Source organism: Megachile rotundata, unplaced genomic scaffold (genome assembly GCF_050947335.1).
Source record: "Megachile rotundata isolate GNS110a unplaced genomic scaffold, iyMegRotu1 scaffold0305, whole genome shotgun sequence".
Taxonomy (NCBI): domain Eukaryota; kingdom Metazoa; phylum Arthropoda; class Insecta; order Hymenoptera; family Megachilidae; genus Megachile; species Megachile rotundata.
The window spans coordinates 15,001-22,500 of NW_027473602.1; the positions used below are offsets into that span (position 1 = coordinate 15,001).

Genomic DNA, 7,500 nt, shown 5'->3' on the forward strand with positions numbered 1-7,500 from the left:
TAAAGACTGCTTGCGTTTGCCTTTAGCAGCAAAAGGTTTTCTCTTCATTGTTAAATTTTTTTCGGTACCGCTCGTCGTTCGACTAGATAAAACGAAACTGTTAAACGCCGAAAAGTCGAACGTTTCGGAGCGGGATCCGATGGTCGAACGCGAGAGAGAGAACAACTTGCGAAATTGGCGAAAACGTACGAGCGATGGTTGGACATTTCGTCGGCGTTTGACGCGGAGAATGTTAAATGGAACGTTCGTGTCTCGCCCTCTCTTTGCTAGTGTTCATTTTTTTCACAGGCGACAGAAGAACATTTTCGTATATCTCGCAATTCTTAGTTTTTAGGATCTTCTCGGCGGAATGCGCTTATCTCGGCTTGCGTGAGTCGTGGTTTCTAGTTAAACCCCTAAAAGAGACCATATACGACCGCCCGTGAAAGAGCGCTCCCGAGTCGAAAACACCTAACTACAGAAGGATATTTAGACGAGAGAGAAAATGATTCTTCGCCCTGCGAGAGAATTGTTAGACACCAATTTGAAGGAAGCAAGCCGAGAGTAGAGCGTGTTTACGGCGTTTCTCCGCGCTCCCGACGTTGTCTGAAATGATTGTCGAATTTTTTTTTCGACGGTGCGAAAGTTTATACAACGAGGAGAAAAGTTAAAAATAAACGTGCGACGGAAGCTCTTTCACGGTTAAATTATTACGAGATCGTAGCTTCGCCACGTTTTTTTAACATTTACAAGCGCAGATCGCTTCGTTGTCGTTGATTAGAAGCGGAAGACCGCGCGATCCCAATACGGGTTCCGGTCGTCCAGTCCTCGAAGTGCATAATTGTGCCGGACGGACGTTGAAAAACCCGGACCGATCGAACGATAAACGCTTATTTGGTGATCGTCTTGCGAGAGTCTCCCTTCATTGTTGTTCGTGTGTTAAATTTCTTTTATCGAACAACGGTCGAACGCAAATGAACAATGACATTTACACCGAAGATCGATCTCGAAACGCTTTTGTTCCTCCTTTTGTGCGCTCGTGGTTTCATCGAACGATATATACACGACGAAGGTGTACCACGCACGTTAAAAATGGGATTTTTTTTTCCTTTAACCCTTTATTCTCTGGACCATGATAAGTCACCGATGGTTTACATGGCTGTCTCTGGCATTCTCGCCCTTTTCTTGGGATTTTGCGTCGGAACGCGACAGCAAAAGAAAAAACGTATCGGACGATGCGTCTTTACGGTTTATCGACCGTCGAGTGTATATTCGAACGTAAATATGTTGTAACGGTATATGTATCCTTTAGGGGACAAAAGAAACATGAAACGATCGTGTGCGAGAGCGCGCCGAGGGTAAGAAGAAAAGGTCCGACCTTTATCTCCTCGTTGTCGTAGTCTCTCCTCGTCGTTTGTTTTAACGCGCCCTGGATAGATAAAAAGATATATCCGATTATAATATATACATATATACTCCGACGCGAGTCGAGAACAACCGGACGTCGTCGTCGTCGTTTTTTTTTTTGTCGTTGTCCCGCCTGCCCGAATATGCGGCGTTTTAAGTGCCTTTTTTCTTTTGTCGAACAAAAGAGAGAGGAGACACCGAGCTTTCATTTTGGCTCGTACGTACCTTCGAGTAGTCGACGATATTGTGTTGATCCGAAAAGAGAAAAATAGTTGGTTATCGAACGATACAAGGAAAAAATCGAACGACATAATCCCTGTGCGTCGTTGGTATTAATATACCTTTCGTATTACGTGTCGAAACCCCGAAAAGAGCGTACAGTTTGTGGTATAACTTTGAAAAGAAATAATAAAATTTCGACGACCTCAGAGCAGGCGAGATTACCCGCTGAATTTAAGCATATTAATAAGCGGAGGAAAAGAAACTAACAAGGATTTCCTTAGTAGCGGCGAGCGAACAGGAATGAGCCCAGCACTGAATCCCGCGGTTAACGCCGCTGGGAAATGTAGTGTTCAGGAGGATCCGTTTATCCCGAGACATCGAATCGCGTCCAAGTCCATCTTGAATGGGGCCACTTACCCATAGAGGGTGCCAGGCCCGTAGCGACCGGTACGCGTCTCGGGTGGATCTCTCCTTAGAGTCGGGTTGCTTGAGAGTGCAGCCCTAAGTGGGTGGTAAACTCCATCTAAGGCTAAATATGACCACGAGACCGATAGCGAACAAGTACCGTGAGGGAAAGTTGAAAAGAACTTTGAAGAGAGAGTTCAAGAGTACGTGAAACCGTTCAGGGGTAAACCCGAGAAACCCAAAAGATCGAATGGGGAGATTCATCGTCAACGAAGCTGGCTCCCGTGTTGGTGCGATAGTGCCCCGGATGGTCCCGTTACGGCGGGTTTCCCATCGGCGTGGGCACACCACCCGCGGCGAATGTTCCGGCTATGTAGTCGTGCACTTCTCCCCTAGTAGAACGTCGCGACCCGTTGCGTGTCGGTCTAAGGCCCGAGGCGAAGACTGTCCGTCGCTTTTAGCGTACGATGACAGCCCCTTGGATGCCCGGCCGACTGCGCGACGGTACTCAGACGGTATCGGGCCGCAAAATTCTCGAACGCACTGCGTCCAGGACCGCCGCAAGCTCGTTCCAGTCTAGATACCGGATGTACGGACTTAGCGCCGTAACCGGGCCTGGCGGGCTGTTGGCAGGCGGAGTCCTTGGACTGGCCAAACTTTGAATTACCGGTCGGCGACGCTATTGCTTTGGGTACTCTCGGGACCCGTCTTGAAACACGGACCAAGGAGTCTAACATGTACGCGAGTCATTGGGATTTGATAAACCTAAAGGCGAAATGAAAGTGAAAGTCGTCCGTGAAGTCGACTAAGGGAGGATGGGCCTCGTTACGATTAGGCCTCGCACTCCCGGGGCGTCTCGTTCTCATTGCGAGAAGAGGCGCACCTAGAGCGTACACGTTGGGACCCGAAAGATGGTGAACTATGCCTGGTCAGGACGAAGTCAGGGGAAACCCTGATGGAGGTCCGTAGCGATTCTGACGTGCAAATCGATCGTCGGAACTGGGTATAGGGGCGAAAGACTAATCGAACCATCTAGTAGCTGGTTCCCTCCGAAGTTTCCCTCAGGATAGCTGGCACTCGACTCGAACGCATAACGAGTCTCATCTGGTAAAGCGAATGATTAGAGGCCTTGGGGCCGAAACGACCTCAACCTATTCTCAAACTTTAAATGGGTGAGATCTCTGGCTTGCTTGAATTTTCATGAAGCCACGAGATATAAATTGATAAAATTTTTCTTGGATCAGAGTGCCAAGTGGGCCAATTTTGGTAAGCAGAACTGGCGCTGTGGGATGAACCAAACGCAGAGTTAAGGCGCCTAAGTCGACGCTTATGGGATACCATGAAAGGCGTTGGTTGCTTAAGACAGCAGGACGGTGGCCATGGAAGTCGGAATCCGCTAAGGAGTGTGTAACAACTCACCTGCCGAAGCAACTAGCCCTGAAAATGGATGGCGCTGAAGCGTCGCGCCTATACTCCGCCGTCAACGGCAAGTGCGCAGGAACGGGATTTAGTTCCCGTTCTCCATGAAGCCTTGACGAGTAGGAGGGTCGCGGCGGTGTGCGCAGAAGGGTCTGGGCGTGAGCCTGCCTGGAGCCGCCGTCGGTGCAGATCTTGGTGGTAGTAGCAAATACTCCAGCGAGGACCTGGAGGACTGACGTGGAGAAGGGTTTCGTGTGAACAGCCGTTGCACACGAGTCAGTCGATCCTAAGCCCTAAGAGAAATCTAATGTTGATGAGGTGTCCTAAAATTCACGCTTTTCGAACGCAAATGACAAACATACGTACGCTCGCACGCACGTACGCGCGCAAAAGGCAAAAAATGTTAAAAAGAGAAAAAAATTGCAGTTAAATAACAATTTACGTCGCCGTCGTTTCGTGTTTGTGTCCTAATCCACCGCTCGAACATGATCATTTTTATTGATAAATTGACAAAAACGTTGAACGCTGAAAAAAAATGATCGCGGTTCGGATCGATGGATACTTCACGTTCGACGTGATGCGACGTTGTCGAACGCCTGAAAGCGATTTTTTTTCTATTTTTTGCTTGGTTAAATCTTACAAACTATCGAACGCAAGTCGTGTCGTCGTTGCGTCGCAGATGCGTCGTTGTTTATATAATTTTGCGTGATTTGGGAAGAAACACACCCATCGGGCGAAAGGGAATCCGGTTCCTATTCCGGAACCCGGCAGCGGAACCGCATACCAATCGGGCCCTCGTAAGAGTGTTCGTCGGGGTAACCCAAAATGACCTGGAGACGCCGTCGGGAGATCTGGGAAGAGTTTTCTTTTCTGTATAAGCGTTCGAGTTCCCTGGAAACCTCTAGCAGGGAGATAGGGTTTGGAACGCGAAGAGCACCGCAGTTGCGGCGGTGTCTGGATCTTCCCCTCGGACCTTGAAAATCCAGGAGAGGGCCACGTGGAGGTATCGCGCCGGTTCGTACCCATATCCGCAGCAGGTCTCCAAGGTGAAGAGCCTCTAGTCGATAGATTAATGTAGGTAAGGGAAGTCGGCAAATTGGATCCGTAACTTCGGAATAAGGATTGGCTCTGAGGAGCGGGGCGTGTCGGGCTTGGTCGGGAAGTTGGCCAGGCTGACGTGCCGGGCCTGGGCGAGGTGAACGGTTGGCGACTTCGCGTCGCGTCCCGGAATCCGAGCTCGGTCCCGTGCCTTGGCCGCCAACGGATCTTCCTTGCTGCGAGGCTTCTTGTGACGGCTTCGGCCGTCCTTTTCGCCTCTTCGGCCGCCATTCAACGCTTAGCTCAGAACTGGCACGGACTAGGGGAATCCGACTGTCTAATTAAAACAAAGCATTGCGATGGCCCTCAAGGGTGATGACGCAATGTGATTTCTGCCCAGTGCTCTGAATGTCAACGTGAAGAAATTCAATTAAGCGCGGGTAAACGGCGGGAGTAACTATGACTCTCTTAAGCGTAAATCGCTCCGAGTTTCTCCTTCGGTTCGCCGGGGGAAAAACTCCGTCGCTTGCGTGAGTCATGGTTGCAGGGATGGCAATGCGTAACTCAGACCTCTCGTTAGGTCCTTCAGCCTCTCCCATCCAAGTCGCACGACCTACCTCCTAGTGGTACCTGCCGGTAACGTGACTGGTTGGCTGTTTGGGTGACTCACGTCACCATCGCAGTCCCAGTCACGGCTAAACGGCGTGCGGCGAACGGGCGCAAGCCCAAACGACATTATGTCGGAGGTGTCCCGGGGTCAGCAGCCCTCGGACGCCTCGGAGCTTAGCTCCAAATTTTTACCGCTCCAAAGAACACGAAGAATAAAACTCGGATACCCGGATTGGATTCTGTTGACGACTCGGCGACGTCCCATGGATATCCCGTCGATACACGTTCGGATAATGATTGCTCGGCATGCCCTTCCTGCTTAATTGATCTCTCGGCAAGGGTCCTGGCTCAGAGGAAGCAGCACATTCGGCGATGTACACAGCCTCCTCCCAATGAGGATGGTTCATATTCCTGCAGCATATGCTCATCCAAATTTCCAAAATATGCTGGTCTTCGACAACATATCAAACGTGCTCACCCGACAGATTACAACCAACAAGATCTCGTGCTGGCCGAGAAGCGTGCTCCAACCAGTAGGCCGAAATGGACACCGTCGGAAGAAATGCAGCTTGCACTTTTGGAATCGCAGCTGCCCGTCGGCCTATCACAGACGGAAATCAACACCCGGCTGGCTGCCTCACACACTGGCCGCTCCAGTGAGGCCATAAAGAAACAACGGCAGAAGATGTCCTACAAAGAGACTCTATCGGGGATTACATCTGCCTCGACTTCTGCTGCCGGGAGCGCGCCGTCAACACCCACACACACATACTCACGGCGTTCTGCGGAGTGTCCTATCGAGCAGGCGGATCCTTTTCCTGGTACCGCAGCGACTGCCGATGCATGGGCGCCGTCAGACGCTGATAACAATAGCTGCCCACTCTTAAAACAGACAGATATTTGCCGCTTCCTGAAGGACCTGTCACCATCATGTTCCCCCGATACCCAGTTACTCATTTCTAAATTGTTCGACTGCGCGGAGTTCGAGGAGTTCGACCCGTCTTTATCTTCTGCCATTTGTGATCTTGGGAACCGCCAAGATCCATCATCTGGCCCGGGGGGGAAGAAGAGGAGGCGCAAAAGAACCGAGCCAAAAAGATCCAAGGTTCGGAAAGGATCGAATCGTGCGGCTAAGAGGTCCGCAAACTTCAGCATGTATCAACGGTTGTTTGCTGAGAACCCTACACAGCTGGCCCATGCTATATTGGACGACAAGGATATTAACGTGACCGTATGTCCTAAGATGGCCGAGATAGAGGCCTATTTTCGTCCTATTTTTGAGGAATGTCCTGAGTACTCCGGTCCAGCCCCGCAACCTCCTAGCGAAGTCTTGCGCTTGGATTACCCTATCACCTTCGCGGAGACGGAGTTAGCTCTACGGCGCCTCAAACAATCGGCGAGCGGCCCTGATAAAATTACGCGCGAAGACCTGCGAAGGGCTAACTTGGCGGACGTGGTTGGACTTCTCAATATCGTGTTTGGTCTCTGCCGCACCCCAACCATTTTGCGTCACAACCGTACCGTGCTGATACCCAAGAAGGGCGACCTATCGAAAACTGCTAATTGGCGCCCTATCACAGTCTCTTCCATCTTCTCCCGACTCTTACACAAAATTCTGGCTTCTCGATTATCAAACAATGTGAAATTGCACCACGCTCAGAGGGGTTTCACTCCATGCGATGGAATTATGGCCAGCAGCACCATTCTTGACGCGATCGTGCGAGAACACCGAATGAATGGCAAGCCCCTCTACGTGTTGTCCATAGACCTAACGAAAGCATTCGACAAAATTCACCCTACCGCCATAGAAAACGCTCTTATAAACAAAGGTGTCGACCAGCACACCGTGAAATATATTATGTCGACCTATAAGGAGGTCGATACCATCATCGAGTGTCATGGAGAAAGGAGCTCTCCTATCAGGATGTGTCGTGGAGTTCGACAAGGCGACACGGATAGCCCGATCCTTTTTAATATCGCCATCGACGACCTTGTGTCCTCCGTTAACCCCAAGGATGGTATCCAACTTGGGGACTCCAGGATTGGCTGTCTGCTGTTTGCCGATGACATAATATTTGTCAGTAACACTATTCACGGAATTAAAGAACATCTCCGTAGGCTCCACGCCTTCCTGAAGAAGACCCATATGGAGGTGAATCCCTCCAAATGTCGTGCCCTCCAGCTCGCACGTGTACCAGGCACTAAAAGAGTTGTGGTCGACACCAAGTCACGATTTGAAATAGATGGCGCGTCGGTTCCTACTCTGCGTGTGCTCGAACAGCTAAAATATTTGGGTCACAACTACAATCAGAGTGGCATGTTGGCCCCCTCTCCCTCTAATCTGGAGTCGATGCTTGAACGCCTGCGCCGCGCTGCCTTGCGTCCATGGCAAAAGTTATACATTCTGAATCGCTATCTAAT

At 50.5% G+C, this 7,500-nt stretch overlaps 1 pseudogene; it reads left to right on the forward strand.

The window, feature by feature from the left end:
* Positions 1–1,806: 1,806 nt before the first annotated feature.
* Positions 1,807–7,500, forward strand: part of LOC143266353 (large subunit ribosomal RNA) — an 8,362-nt pseudogene continuing 2,668 nt past the window's right edge.